The 15,261-nt window shown below is 45.9% G+C and overlaps 1 long non-coding RNA gene across 2 annotated transcripts; it reads left to right on the forward strand.

Annotated features, from left to right (window-relative positions):
• The first annotated feature begins 12,776 nt into the window (after positions 1-12,776).
• On the forward strand, positions 12,777-14,685 carry LOC149385067 (uncharacterized). Of its 2 annotated transcripts, XR_016301402.1 has the most exons (4): positions 12,777-12,971; positions 13,223-13,363; positions 13,490-13,573; positions 14,441-14,685. It is a non-coding gene; the product is annotated as an uncharacterized LOC149385067 (long non-coding RNA). The 2 variants fall into 2 exon arrangements; XR_016301401.1 differs by having other exon boundaries at positions 12,777-13,363.
• Positions 14,686-15,261: the final 576 nt, after the last annotated feature.

The raw sequence follows: 15,261 nt of genomic DNA on the forward strand, positions 1-15,261 counted from the left end.
ATGCTAAAAAGATCACAACTGTGTATCAACACGAGCAAAAGCTTGAAAGACCTGTTCAGAAAACCGAGTTTAGGGATTTGATCAGCTAATGATTCGTCAGGTAACGATGGCCGTGAAAACAAAGCACGCGAGTCAGAATCCGAGAATGAATGGGAAAGACTGATCAAGCCTTTCGATCTGAAAGAGCTCCGGAGAAGCGGGGTTCAAATGTCCCCGGTTCAGCTCTGCGAGGTTCTCAGGCTCCCATTGGACATTCCGACCTCGATCGACATTTTTGAGTGGGCCGGTTCGCAGAGGAGCTATTCAAAGCCATCGCTATGTTGGCCCGGATGAAAGAGGAAGGTGTGATCTTCAGAATCAGAGAAGGCACATTCATCTCTATCATCAAATCCTACGGCCGAGCCGGGTTCCCGAGAGAATGCTCGTTGACGATAAAGTAAAAATAACGCTGACCCCAGTACTTATCCTTCGAATGAAGGGCCGAGATCACTCCCTTGCTCGCCGCCTTCGAGAGATAGAAGCACCTGAGGTCGTGCTTCGAGTTCGTCTTTACGACGTAGAGATGGACGAGGTCCATCACGTCAAGATCGACACCTTGTTCGTGGGCCACGACCATCAAACCTAGAACCATCCGAACGAAGTTCAGACACATCTGGGGAAGGGTCAGCCCCAGGGCTTCAACGTAATAAAAAAGAAGTGTCGGGATCGGGAACCGAAGTCCGTACTATTCCAACCAAACTTCGTATATGCAGCATCGGTTATCAAGAGTAGTCTTCGCCGTCGCATACGGGGGAGGACGAATAAGCTCTATTTCGGGAGAAATTTGATATCACTGTCGAAAAAGAGCAAGATCTCTACTCTTGACAGACGATGGCAGGCATATGTCTTCAAGATTCGAAGGATTGGACCCCGAATGAGGTATTTCTGAGGATGACATTTTTAGATTTGAAGAAAAAGTGTTTGAAGAAATTTAAAAGATATGAAGGTGTTCAAGTTCGTGGGCCGAACTGAGAGGAAAAACTCGAGTTCGTCTGATGGACTGAAGCGAAGTCAGAAAAAATATGAGTGCCTTTGGAGTTCGCCAACCGAAATGAATAGACTCGAAGTCAAAATTGTAAAAAGAGTTTAAAAACTTTAGAGAGAAAAGTAAATTTTTGTTGCGAAGAGAGAGAAAGAAAAGTTACCTTTTTATGCCGAGTTCGCTGAAAGTTATAAGTAAGTGAGAAGTCTTTTCGAATTTTCCATATTTATAAGCTTTTATATTAAACCGAATTCCGAGAAAAGAGTAATAATTACGAGTAAAATAATATAAAATCGGCTTAAATTCTAACCGATTCTCCGACCCTTCAACTTCGTCTTGCGTAGGACAGGTGACAGCGTGACACGTGCCCGAAGTAAACGCTGAGAACATGACACGAATCCATGCCGCGTCAGAGTCTCGTTTTTACGCGCAAGTTCAAAAAATTTATATTTTTCCCCTTTTTTTATTTCGGGAACCCTAAACGATTTCGATCCAATATTTCAAAATATTCGGCGGCTAATTGTGGGGGTTAAAAAATCATCTATTAAAAAATATTTATTGGGCTTTAGCCCGGCCAAAGCCCAATACCCCTTTTTGCATATCAATTCTGGGCCTAGTTCGATCTCGACAGATCGGTCCAAGTCCAATAACACTTTCCAGCTCTTTGAAGGACTCCAGCTCGACCACGTCCACCTCGCCAGAAGAATTGGTCACAATCAAAGAGGCGACCTCGCCGCGAAGACCGGATCTGAGACGACTTCAACCCCGACAAGGAGGAACGGATCAATCAACACGCGTCTTTAACAAAGGAACTCCGCCTCGTCTATAAATAGAAGATCAAATGTCGATTTTCACACACGCAAGCTTAGAATCTATTTTCTCAATTATTATTCTCGTATTTACATTGCTTTCAGAGTCGAGTTCGCCTGCTAGATCTCGGCACTTCCTCCTTTTATAATTCAATTTCGCGATCAATAAAGTTTATTCTTAATTTCCTCTTATTACAGCTTTTCCATTTATAAATTGTTTCTTATACGACGTCTCCTGAGACCTTCATCTAATAAAAATCAAATATATACGTATTATTATTTGTGATTGTTGATCGATCCAGAAATCGACATCAACAGCGGCCCCGGTTACTTCTGACCACCGTGACATGACGACTGAAACAGAGGGATATTTTAGTGCTCAGCCTATGTGCATGTCCATAGAATAAAAGTAATTTTTATAATTAAATAAATTAATTATAATAAGTTTGTAAAACTTAAAATAATAATAATAATAATAAAAATGGGTTCTATTCGGTTTTGAACCCCAGACCCTTAAGTCTCCTGTAATTTTTATAATTAAATAAATTAATTATTATAAGTTTGTAAAAATTAAAAAAATAATAATAATAATAATAATAAAAGGGTTCTACTGTGTTTTGAACCCCAGTCCCTTAAGTCTCGTGAATCAGCAACAATCACTACGCCTAAAGCCACTTCTAAAGGGAACAATAAAAGCTGACGCACATCCCTTAGAGAGTAAGAGAGAAGCTCCTATGAGGGCGGATGTCACAATGTGGTATCAAAGCAAAACATGGTCAACCAGGCGAACCATAGTTATAAGTTAATTATTTTTTTAAGAGTTGAACTAGATATACACTTTGCCTTGAACTTTATCTATTTGCATATTGATCAGATGTGAACAATTAATGATGTGCTCTATAGATTGTTGATGCAAAATGAGCGAAGGAAGTGAAGCGCAATCGAAAGCTGACCAGCAGCCAGCAACCCTAGTTCCATTTGATGCACCACGAGCGAGTAGTGCCCCAGTGGCTGCTCCAAACCATAGGTCCGGATTGACTATATGGATATGATCCCTACTGGTGGTAAGCCGTTCTATAGAAATATAGGCACGATCACTGTTGCTGGCTGGTTTGCGCATACGTTGATATGGATGATTGCTGATCTTATGTTGAGAGGAGAAGCGACACTTGTTCATTTTAGTTTTTTTTTTTTCATGTCCGAGTTGAACTGAGATGTTCACTAATATGATGGTCGCGTCCAGGATGCCTTGACGAAAGACGAGGACTTAGCCAATGTGCACTCTGGCACGAAGGCCCTTAACTCCGAAGCCGAACTCTAGGGCACGAAGGAGAAGTTATCGTATCTCGAGACGAAGAGTGTAAAGAAAGACGAGTACATCAAGAAGCTTGCCAATAGGATCAATGATCTCAGCATGTAGGATCGGATCGCCAAGATCACCGCGTGGTCGAAACATACTACGCCGAGAAAAAGGGCTAAGGAGGCTCTGGAAAAGGCGAACGCCGACCTCTCGGCTTCCGTTGTGGTGAAACAAATCGAACTTGACCAAGCAAAGGTCGAGATCGCTCTGATCAAGAGGGAAGCGAAGGCAGACCTAGAGAAGGCAGTTTGGGCGGCCGAGAAGACTTCTTCGTTGAAGTACAAGGGGACCTTCGAGAAGTTTCGAGTCAACAAAGATGGTACTGACTGGGCCATCCAGATTGTCCACAGGCTCAAGCAATATCAGGCCAACGTCCCTTCTTCTTAAGGACATCCTCACGAACAACGTGGAAGACTTCAACATCGAGCTCTCTGATGTCGAGAAACACGTGGCCAAATACGAGGCGGAACACGAGGAGATTGTCATTCCTACTGTGGATGACGTCCCTCTCACGCCGTACTCGGAGTCTTCTCCCGACAAGGTTTATGAGACTGTATCGGGCGATGGTGTGGTGGCTGACAAGCATGGTTCGATGCCCGACCACACGTTTAGAGAACTTGTTGAGTGGATCATTGAGGAGCCCGAGTGCGTCGCCGACCGCACCCCGACAAACTCCGCCGAGAGAAGATGTTATGGAGCATGCTGACTATTAAGAGTTTTGCCCATAGAAGGGTATTATGGTAATTCCCTCTTAAAGCTAGTCTTGTAATTACATTAGATTGCAAACTGAATGAGATAAAGACATCATCTATAATAGAATAGATGAGTTAGTACATGATATTGTATAACAACATTCGTCAAACCTTTATCCCTATACATTAAGTTGGATTATATCTCTACATATGATGTGATACATATAAGTCTCGGGTGGAGCACTTAGACTGGTCATTGATCAATCTATGCCTGGGTAGCTAGATTTGAGATCACATATGCGGTTCGCTAGTGGATATATTTTCACTGAGTAGGAGCATTCTGTACAGTTGATCTGTACATGACCACGACAGATTGCGAGTAAATACATAATTTAAGTGACCGTTACGATGGGACGTATTGCAATCACAACTGATGGCCGCAGTATAAATCGACCTAAATCCCGAGGTGCTCTTGGAAGTCAAGGTTATACACTCGGTTCTTTGATTCATTCACTCACAACTAAGAGATGCTTATGTTTTGGGAGACCATGGTATAATCAGTGATGGAAGGGAAACATCAAAAGTGGAATCCGGCTCTTAATAAAGAGAGCCAATGTCCGCGCACTTGATAGTCGATTTCAGAGCCATTAGATTGCACGCACCTTTGCACTATGAGTGGCAATGAGGTTTGTGGTTGGCACGCACATTTATGTAAATGGGCATTAGATTTGTTTGATCACGAATGAAAGAGAGGGAAAAAGATGAGTGACATTTGAAAAGAAGTTTATTTATTTTTTTGTTTTTTTTTTCAAATTAAAAAATTGAATTGGGTTTTAAGGGTACAAATGTCTTTATACATAAGGCTTGGTAATAGATCTGTCAACTTTTTCGTCTTGATTAAAAAAATGGTAAATGACAGTAAAATAGTAATATTAGTGTCAATATCTCTATTAAATTTGACCATTGCAAAGTTGCCATAGTTCCCAAGGTTATTTTTTTTATTTGTAGTCATCTTCAATTAATATTGAAAGCGTGATGTCTAACATACCCTTTAAAATTCGAAGAAAAAATAATAAAAAACTAATAATCAGGCATAATATTACAGAATTGATTGCAATATCTTTAGTAGGATAAATATTTCAATGCCGATTAAATATAAGAGTTAAAAAAGAAAACCCAAAAGATATTTGTATACGCGGGACTCAAAGTTTGACAATTTTACACATTTTTATTTAGAGATATTTTTTTTTTTACATTTTGAGTGTGAATCATCTCGACAATTTTAAATGTTGTTTTACAATATGATTTGCTTATGCACAAACAAATAAACAGATTTTCAATACATTGCCAACAAACAAATTTTTTTTTCATACATATACAAACAAAAAAGATATTGGTAATGCAAATAGGGGTAATGAGTAGGCTTGTGCACGGTCCAAAACCGGATCGGACCGCTCAAAACGGTCCAAAAAAACTCAAACCGGACCGGACCAAAAAAACTGTAAAAATCAGACCGGATCGGACCGTTTTGAATCGCTTAAACCGGACCGGACCGTTTAGATCGGACCGTTCTAGACCGTTTTGAACCGTTTTACATAATTAAAAAAAAATCATTAATTTTCCACCAAAATAAAAACATATATTCATGTATGGGAGGGAAATACATGCACAAATGTCTAATTTGGCCAATTGAACATTAATTTATTTATTTTTATTATTTTTAATTTTTTTTATAAATAAACCGGTCTGGTTTAATGGTTTTTTTTTTAAAAAAACCGGACCGGACCGTTTATAATGAGTAGACCGGACCGAACCGGATCGGATAAAAAAAACCGTTTTAAACCGGACCGGCAGTCTAAAAATAATCGGTCCGATCCGGTTTATGGTTTTTTTTGCGTCGTCCTACAATGAGCATTTAAACATCGAAAAGCTCGTGGGGAAAGGGAAGTTCCCGGAGGCGGTGGCGTGGCTCAAGGAAAATAAAGGACCCATTCCAGAGGAGCGACTCCGTGGGTGGCTGAACTCTCCGGCGTTGAGTTCCAGCCAGCCCCCTTTAGCGTCGACTCCCATTCCGTCACTCTTGGGGGGGCGCATGGCTCGAGGCACCAGCGATGGGACGTTGGCGAAGCTTGACGTGGTGGGGACCACGGGGCTCGGAGAGGATGGTTTGTCGGGCTCTGGGCAAGGGTGTGTCTCAGGAGGTTCCTTCGGCGGTGTCAGAAGGGCAGGTACGCTTGAGGAAAGCTTGGGAGATGGTGAAGATTTTCAGGGGTGTGTTGTGGGGGAAAAAAAGGGAAGTATGGTGGAGAATGACTCTAGCGGCAAAAAGAAAGCAGAGACTTGTCAGAGTACTTTTAGCAGAGAGAAAAGGCTGGAGGAGGGTTTGGAGGGGCTGAATACTAACGGGCCTGGGCTGGGAAAATTAAAATCCCAACCAAATTTCCATGACCCTTGTAAGGTGGGCCTAGCACAAAAATCTCTTAGTGGGAATTCTTTGGAGCAGGACGCAGCTCCCCTTTTATCTCAGGATGGGCAATTTTTTTTGGACGGCCTGGCTAGGCCAGAGTCTGGGAAATGTCAGCCGAAAAGGAAACTTGGGATTGAAGGCAACTCGGGTGAAGGAAATTTTCAAAGCTACAAGAGGAGGTTGGGGAAAGGCGAGGCCCCGAGCGCGGGTCCGAATAGTGCTCTCCCCCACCTAGAGGAGGATGTTCTCTCGTTGGCCAATATTTTCAAGCTTTCTTTCGAGGCCGGAGTTGGAGATGGAGGAAAGGCGCCTCTTAAGAGAGGGACGGGCAGTAGGGGGCGTCGGAAGAATGCGCGAAGGCCTCTAAGGGGGGGGGGGGGTCGAGGGTCTTCTACTACTCCCCATTCGGAGACGGTCTTACCTCTTGCGCTTTCCCCGTTGGGGGATATGGCGGGAGGTCTCGGAGCGGAAGGATCGGCAGCCAGCCACGGGCAGGCTGACCGGGCCCAATGATCGTCATGTGTTGGAACGTTCGTGGGTTGGGAAACCCACGAGCGATGGGCCGCCTGCGAAGGCTTATTCGCGAGCGAAAGCCGGATCTCCTCTTTCTTTCGGAAATGAAATTAAGAGGAACCCGGTTATCAAGGTTGAAGAGAAGACTTGGGTTTGAGAATGGTTTGGGGGTACAAGCGGAAGGTCGGAGTGGCGGTTTGTTCCTCGCTTGGAGAGAGGAGATTTTGGTGACTTTGCGGAGTGATAGTAAAGGTCACATAGACGTGGGAGTGAAAGACAAGGAGGACAAGTTGTGGCGTTTTACCGGGTTTTACGGGGAACCCGTTGAGGCTAGGAGACATCTCTCGTGGGATCTCTTGAGACGGCTTGATGATGGGAGTGAAACGCCTTGGCTATGCGGGGGCGACTTCAACGAGGTACTTTTCGAGTTTGAGCATGTGAGCTCGGGACGCCGGAGGGGTTCCGATATGGGGGCTTTTGGAGCCGCGCTTGACGATTGTGGTCTTTGTGACCTCGGCTTCAAGGGTGAACTCCTTACGTGGAATAATAAGCGAAGTTGTGATGCTAACATGAAGAGCCGTCTCGATCGTATGTGTGCGAATGCGAGTTGGAAGAGACTTTTTCCAACAAGCGTGGTGGAGGTGCTAGACTTTTGGGGCTCTGATCATCGGGTTTTGGTGGTTGACACGGAGTCTCGACCTTCGATCTCACCCTCTTGGTCGAGTACTAGGAGGAGGTGGGCTTTTGAGCCGGGATGACTTACCAATGACGAGTGTCGGGAGGTGATTAGGAAGGCGTGGAGCCAAGTGCCAAGGCGGAACGGGGAAGAAGGTTGTGTTGGCAAGTTGGATGAGTGTCGGGAGGCGTTGAGAGGTTGGGCGAGGACTTCTTTCGGGCATCGGGAGAGGCGGTTAAAAGAGCTCTCGGCACGTCTTGAGGCCATCAACAAGGAGGTATGTACTTCTTTCAATTGTAGGGAGGCGAAGCGGTTGGGCCACGAGATTGAGTCGCTTATCCTCGTCGAAGAATACCATTGGATGCAAAGAGCCCGCGTTGATTGGCTTAAGGGGGGGGGGGGGAGACAAGAACTCGGCGTACTTCCACGCTAGAGCTACTAGAAGAAAGAGCCAAAACTCTATTCGGGGAGTCTTCGATGAGACGGGTACGTGGGTCTTGGACGGGGAAGGTGTGAGAGATGTCTTCGAGCGCTACTTCACCAAGGTCTTTGGATCTAACGGAGCCGGCGCCGAGGAGTTCTGTGCGGTTACAGAAGAGGACGTCCATAGGATCTCCGCCGAGCATCGGGATTCGGTGGATGACGATTTCACCGTTGATGAGGTCGATAAAGCTCTTTTTTCCATGGGTGCTCGTAAGGCACCGGGACCCGACGGGTTCCATGCTCTTTTCTTCCAAAAGAATTGGAACGTGGTGGGTCCGGGTGTGAGGGAGGAGTGCCTCGGGGTGCTCAATAGGAGGGAAAGTATCCGAAAGTGGAACGATACGAATATCGTGCTTATACCGAAAGTCAAGAAGCCGGTCAAGGTGGGGGACTTTCGGCCTATTAGCTTATGCAACGTGGTTCTAAAGATGGTGACGAAGACGGTGGCTAATAGAATCAAGATGACCCTCCCGGCGATTATTTCCGAGGTCCAAAGTGCCTTTGTTCCTAATCGGCTTATCTCGGACAATGTAGCGATCGCGTTTGAGCTTCTCCACTCGTTGAGGAGAAAAACTAGCGGGAAACGTGGGGTGGCGGCAATAAAACTTGACATGAGCAAGGCCTATGATAGGGTGGAGTGGGGCTTTGTTGAGGCTATGATGAAGAGAGTGGGTTTTGGGCCTAAAATTGTTGCGGTGGTCATGGAGTGTATCTCGACTCCCTCGTTCTCGGTGGTCATTAATGGCCGGGTGGGAGGGAAAATTGTTCCGACGAGGGGGCTTCGCCAAGGGTGCCCTTTTTCACCCTATCTCTTTCTATTGTGTGCGGAGGGGTTCTCCGCCCTTATCCGAGGCCAAGAGAGGTTAGGCCTTTTGAGAGGATTCGCTTGTTGCTCCGGGGCTCCTCGGATTTCTCACCTCTTGTTTGCCGATGATAGTCTCCTCTTTTGTGAGGCAAATGAAAGAAATTGTCGGGCCTTGCGAAACGTGTTGGAAGTGTACGAGCGGGGGTCGGGGCAAATGGTGAATCTTGAGAAGTCTACGTTTTGTGTCTCTCGGAATGTGGGAGAGGAAGAGGCGGAGATGGTCTCTCGGTGGCTCGGTATTCCTCTCACATCGGAGCTTGAGAGCTACCTTGGACTCCCGGTTCGGGTCGATAGAAGGAAAGTCTTGCTTTTTAGCAACATCACGAATCGGGTCCAAAAGCAACTCCAATCTTGGAGGGCGAAAGTATTTTCGGCGGGGGGTCGATAGGTGCTTATCAAAGCGGTGGTTCAAGCGATTCTGGCCTACTCTATGAGTCTTTTCAAGCTTCCGGTCACCATCATCGACGAGCTCCATCGACTCATTGCCCGGTTTTGGGGGGGGAGGGGGGGGGTCGGAGGACAAGCGGAAAATTCACTGGAAACGATGGGAGCTCATTGCGAGGCCTAAGGGTGAGGGTGGGCTAGGCTTCAAAGATCTCGGTGACTTTAATCGGGCGCTCGTTGGCCGCCAAGTGTGGCGTATGATCCGATTCCCGGAGTGCTTGATGACACGGGTCCTCAAGGCTAAATACTTCTCGAATTCGTCGGTGCTTGAGCTTCGGAGTAAGGGCCATTTCTCTCACCTTGGGAAGAGTCTTTGTTGGGCGTTGGAGTTACTCCGCAAGGGGTTGAGATGGCAAGTGGGCGAGGGAAATTTGAGGGCCTTCGGGTGCCCATGGATTCCGCGAGCGGGGGCCATATCTCTCACCTCCTCCGAGCCGGATGATCACTATCCTTGGCGGGTGGCGGATTTCTTCTCTCCGGAAGGATGGAATCATGGGTTATTGGAGGCTTATCTCTCCCCTTATGATGTGACGGCAGTTAGAAGTATCCCCATTAGTAAGGAGGGCGGAGCGGATAGGTTGGTATGGCATTTCGAAGACAACGGCTTCTACTCGGTTCGCTCCGGGTATCGTTTGGCGAGATCGGAGATCAAAGGAAGCGCCTCGTGCTCTAGTGGGGAGGAGGCTCGATGGTGGACTAAGTTGTGGGCCTCCCCGATTCCGCGAAGATCAAGCATTTGGTTTGGCGTGTGTGGTTCGAAGCTATCCCGTCCATGGGGAATTTGCGGAAGCGGGGGGTAAAATGTCTTCCTTTTTGTGAGTATTGTGGGGCGAGCTCAGAGAGCGTGTTACATGCTGTGTGGGACTGTGAGCGGGCACAAGCTCTTTGGCGGGCCTCGTTGTTGAGGAGGTGGGTCGGCAAGACGGGAAATCTCTCCTTCAAGGAGATTTGTTTCCGGGCAGCCTCGGCTCTCTCGGGAGAGCATTTTGAGCTCTTCTGTGGGTTGGTCTGAGCAGCGTGGTCGGACCGGAATTCGCGTCTCTTTGAGAACGCTACGAAATCGCCGGAGACGTGGGTCAACGAGGTGGCTGGCTGGATCGAGAGCTTCAAGACCTGCTCGTCGTCGCTGGAGCAGGCCGGGGAGACCGAGGCCGGGGCTAAGGGGTGGACGAGACCGAGTAGGGGCGAGTTGAAGCTCAATGTTGACGCGGCGTGGTCGGATGGCGGGGTGCTCACAACGGTGGGAGGGGTGATACGTGACCACAGCGGATGTGTGGTTGGCGTGGTGGCTAAGGGGATACAATGGGTCGATTCCGCGCTGTCCGCGGAATGTTACGTGATTTGTGAAGGCCTCCGGTTTGCTAGGAAGCGAGGTTGGCAGGTTTCGGTGATCGAGTCCGATTGTCACCGGGCGACGCAGTTAATCCGCGGCGAGCAGTCCCTCGGGCGGCAGGGTACGATTGTGGCAGACATTATCTCCGAGCTCAGGCGATTACCTTTGCGGGACGGGCTGCTGTGGGTCCCCCGGAAGTGTAACAACGCAGCGCGTGAGGTGGCTAAGTTACGGCGTGATGGCCTCACTGACGATGTTGAGTTGTCTTCTTGCCCATAGTGGCTTTCTCATTGTATTGCTGCTGATATTTTTGCCTCCGGTTGAGGTTCTGTTACTGTGGTTTGTTTCAAAAAAAAAAAAAAAATTGCTGAATTAGATACAGACATATTTTGATATATATATATACTCTATGGACTGACTCAAGGATATACCTGAAAGAAACGAGCCATACAGCCAAATCTTTGTAAGTCTTTTCGAACCGAAAACAATTCATTTTGCTCAGTCCTCTTAATGTAATACAAAAATCCTTAGCTACACATTTATAGTAATGTTAAAAAGATCACAAATGTGTATCAACGCGAGCAAAAGCGGGGTTCAAATGTCCCCAGTTCAGCTCTGCGAGGTTCTCAGGCTCCCATTGGACATTCCGACCTCGATCGACATTTTTGAGTGGGCCGGTTCGCAGAGGAGCTATTCAAAGCCATCGCTATGCTGGCCCGGATGAAAGAGGAAGGTGTGATCTTCAGAGAAGGCACATTCATCTCCATCATCAAATCCTACGGCCGAGCCTTGAATTCTCTCTGACATGAAGATTGCTTACTCTTGCGACTGTCCGATGGTCGCTCGCCGCGTGTTCGACGAAATGCTGAGCGAGGGCTTATCTACACTCTCATCCACGCTTGTGTCCCGAGCTCGGAGATCTACCACACTCTCATCCACGCTCCGTCGAAGAGCGACGTCAACGAGGCCGTGAGGCTCTTCGAGGAGATGCTTCTGATGGGCTGTTCGCCGGAGATTTGGACTTTCCGAGATGTCATACGTGGTCTCTGCAGAGCCGGCCGGGTCAACGAGGCAGCGAAGCTCGTCGATCGCTTGTCGCTCAGGGACGTCGTACCCGACAATCAGACTTACGGGGTTTTGTTCCAACGGGCTGGGCCGGTCCGGGACAGATCGAGGTCGGTGCTGGGGAAAGTGGCGACCCCAAACGAGATCGACGAGGCCTTGGGACTCTCGCGCGATATGCTCTCGGAGGGTGTTGTCGCGAATATGGTGACTTACAACATGCTGATAACCGCTCTCTTGAAGAGAGGCGAGACAAAGAGGCCGTAAGGCTCGTGAAAGACATGGTGTTCCGCGGATGCCCTTTGGACAAGATCAGGTACAGCGCGGGGGAGTCAACAACGTGGCGTTCAACTTGCTGGTCAACGCCTCTGCAGGGCGATTCTCAGGGACGCGATCCAGCGCAGCGCTAGCGCGGACATTGTGACGTACAACAGCCTGATCAACGACCTGTGCAATCTAATGATCTGTGAAACAACTTGAGTTTGTCAGAATCTTTATCTTTTTCCAATTTGTTTGTTGACTTTAGCCAAGGAGCTTTAGGATCTCTTTCATTGACTTTTAAGATGTAAGCAAAAATTGGAAATCTTATGCTTTTCGCGTCATCTGTACACACACATACACACATGGTCTGGAAGTAGAAATCCAACAGTTTTTGGCATAATTTCGAAACTTATGAAGCTGAGTTTTAATCCAACAGTTTATATAGAACATTGTTTTAATGCTAAACCCATCGTGTTGAGTCGGAGATTCAGTTCAAAATCTACACCATTTTGTGTTAGAGATGGCCTAAAATTACAATACACCAGCTTTTGCAAGATTCAAACCTTTTCTGTAAGTCTGTTGGTTAGATGGACTCAAATGTCCCTAATTTTATTTCCCTTACAGTTCACTGGAAAAAAAAACAGTTGGAACTTTTTTTTTTTTCCTAGTTACTGACTTTTAAGGGATATTGTGATCCCTTTCAAGGAGTCAGAGACTCTTTTTTTTTTAAAGGTACAGCGCCGTCCATTAAAGTAATGGGATTACAGCGCCGTCCATTAAACGGTGCAATTTTCCGAGGAGCCGTAAGAACGGAACATATAAGCAAGCAAGCCTTGCAATCAACTATAAAACGCTAAGTTTTAGCCATTCTCCGCACAGTCATAACTATTCGTTTTTGCTTCCGTGCAAGCTTTAAGGCATTAGAAACTTTCTCCGAGATCTTAATCCAATCGGCAGTGGTATCAGAAGCCATCATGGTCTCGAGGTAGTTTCCACATCTTTTGAGTCTGATCAAGCAAACGTTAATGCTCGAGACCAAAGCACACATATTCTTTCAAAATATCGAATAGCTCTTTGGAACAAATATTCCTATACTTTTCCCAACTCTACTTGTATTAATTTGTTGAATGCTTTCTCACACGGTATTGTGTCAAGCTAAGCATGTTGATATATAGAATATATATATATATATATATATATATATATATATATATATATATATATATATAATCATAGTTGTGCAGCGCCGATGTTGAGAAACTAAAAGAAGCTGGTCCTTCACAATCAGTTGATTTTGACACCGCGATAGAGATGTCAAAGATGATCTCATCCCACTTGAAGCCTGATAGCGGTCTCTGTGGTTATGCCATTGATTATGTAAACTTCTTATCCCGTTCTCCTTTCTTTTGTTTGATTGGTTACACGGTTTATGTTAATAGAGTTCATTCTTTCTTTTCTTCGTGTTACCTGTTCCTTGTTTAGACTTTTCTCTTATTTCGCCAGGGCCACATCGAGCAGTGGATTGACTTTTCTTCACTGGAAATCGAAGCCAACCTCATGAGTTGAGCGAGCTCCATAACTTCCTCAGTAAGTTATCCTATCTTCAACCCTTGCCTTTTTAACATATTTTAGTTTTGAGGCTACACTTGCCGCCTTAAAGAGAGTGCTGGGAGCTCTGAATTCGTACCTTACCTCTGCAACTTGTTCTTCAACACTTTCACTTCGGAGCTTAGCCATTCCAACAAATTTTTTGAGTCAAAGACCAAAGCGCACATATTCTTTCAATATTTCGAATCGCTCACCAGAACTGAATCCACAACAAAAGATACATCCCCGTTCCTAGCGATTTTTTCCTTCAAAATAGTATGTTCTAACCTCCATGCTTCTATGATTTCCTTCATTTGCATTGGTTTCATGAGAAGAGTTGATCCAGCACCTTTATTGCAAACCGCATTGATTGGGCAACACATGTTTATATCAATAAATTCAACGCAACTTTCTTGGTCAATGTCTTCAACAGCACGTGCCACAAATTTGTATGCGAAAAAGTCCTTTGACGCATGTTGTATCAGTAGTGCCTATTCCGAAGCTTGACCCTGTAAAGAGATTTGTATGCATTGCCATCTTGCCACAAGTCATTCCTGTTCGTAAACCTTTTCAAATCTACGGTATTTTCTGCTTCTTAGTTGCATCTTTATTTTCTGTTTCAATGGGACAGCTCTCTGAAACCACTCATCTTGGTTTCTTTGGAGGTGGTGGCTCATTTCGTTCAGGTTTGTTGCCGACATCATCGCTTTCTAAAGTTTTAGCTGACTCTTCCACGTCAGCATTCTTGTCACTGACCAACCAAGTGGAGCCATTATCACTGCTAGCATGACCATTATACTAATCCATTTTTTCATCCTCGTTTGTCAAATGCCTTGACTTTCACACTTGCATTTCCCATGAGTCCAGGAGCTTTAAGTTCGGCATCAACCTTGGGGAAACTCATCTTGTTCTACAAGAAGAGCTTCTGAACGTCTTTCCTCAATCCATTCACTTCTGACAGGTCGGCCTGAAATCGTGGACGATATCTCGCAGAAACAGCTTCTAAATGACTACACAAAAATATACACGCCAAGCCACAAGAGCACGTCATTTTAGATCACAAATGGGCGCTGTGATCCTTGAAAGCTTCTACATCATTGTTGAATCGACATATATCTCCGTAATCACATGAACTATCTACACTTTCTCATTCACGTCAGATTGTTGTTTGACTCTGAATCCCATATAACTTTTTCAGGATGTGTTTATGTTTCCAATTAGGACCACAAAGGTGTCGGAAGGAGGCAAATTAAACCAGGGATTGATACCAAGGACACGTGAATATCCTTTTTTTTTTATGTTGTGTCACATACTGAACTTCTTACAATTCAGGCCGGAAATTACTAAGTTGATCAATAAACATCAAAATACTGTCATCGAGAGTTGATACCTCAAAATTGCAGAATATGTCAACAAAGCTTAAAAAGCTTTTCTTACCCGGAAGTTGTGTTTTTAGATGGTAAATTCCTCAGCCACCCCTGGGGTGTAGCAGTCGTGGATTTTGTTCGGGGGTCCGTCGCAGGTCAATTGAGGCTCGGAAGTGGGTCTTTCACGGGTCAATCGGGTCTCGGTAATGGGTCTTTCGCAGGTCAACCGCGGCTCGATCGTGGGTCTTTCACAGGTTAATTGGGTCTCAGTCGTGGGTCTTTATCGGATCAATCGGGTCTCGGTCGTGGGTCTTTCTCGGG

This window comes from Urtica dioica, chromosome 9 (genome assembly GCF_054948205.1).
Source record: "Urtica dioica subsp. dioica isolate 48M chromosome 9, U.dioica_male_clone48M_v1_H2, whole genome shotgun sequence".
Lineage (NCBI taxonomy): Eukaryota > Viridiplantae > Streptophyta > Magnoliopsida > Rosales > Urticaceae > Urtica > Urtica dioica.